Source organism: Austrofundulus limnaeus, unplaced genomic scaffold, assembly GCF_001266775.1.
Source record: "Austrofundulus limnaeus strain Quisiro unplaced genomic scaffold, Austrofundulus_limnaeus-1.0 Scaffold2045, whole genome shotgun sequence".
NCBI lineage: Eukaryota > Metazoa > Chordata > Actinopteri > Cyprinodontiformes > Rivulidae > Austrofundulus > Austrofundulus limnaeus.
In genome coordinates this window covers 7,895-8,603 of record NW_013954447.1, presented here as the reverse complement: position 1 = coordinate 8,603, position 709 = coordinate 7,895, and positions in this window count along the sequence as shown.

Below are 709 nucleotides of genomic sequence, written 5' to 3'. Positions count from 1 at the left end.
AATAAAAACATACCGTAGGTTACTTGGTAACTCTCCTAGATGTGAGTGGGAGTGTAAAAGGTTACATGTTCAGGCTAACCTGTCCTGTCACACAAGGACAGCTGCAAATTCACACCAGCTCCTCATGACCTGGAAAGAAAAAGTGGGTAAAGAAAATGAATAGTTGGATGAGTGATTACTGCATGACAACAAACATCTACTGACACATCCAACTTCAAGAAAACACAAAGGTGGAAGCCTGTTTTTGACATGTTCACTTTTAACCACTAGATGGGCCTACAGAACAAGATTCAAGTCTTTGAATAGTTTAATATTCCCTCCTTTATGCTGCAAATCAAAAAGAAAACATCTTCTTCCACTGCATTTCATATAATCTTGTACATTTTTTCAGGTAAAAACTAATGTAATGTAATCTTTACATAGGCAATATTTTGTAAAATAAAATAAAATGAAAAATGAATTTAAATTACACCTGATTATTAACAAACTAATTGAGCCAAACTGCTGATATAGATTTTCAACTTCATCTAAAACCTTCTGATGCAATATTTATTCTTTTTCAAGACTAATTTTGGATATTCTAGGTGAAAAAATCTATTTACCAGTCTACTTTATAAAACTTTAGAATAATTAAAAAAGACAAACATAATTGTTTGGCCAAAAAACACCAGACAATGCTAAAAAAAAGTTGCTTGTTTGTGCAAATTAA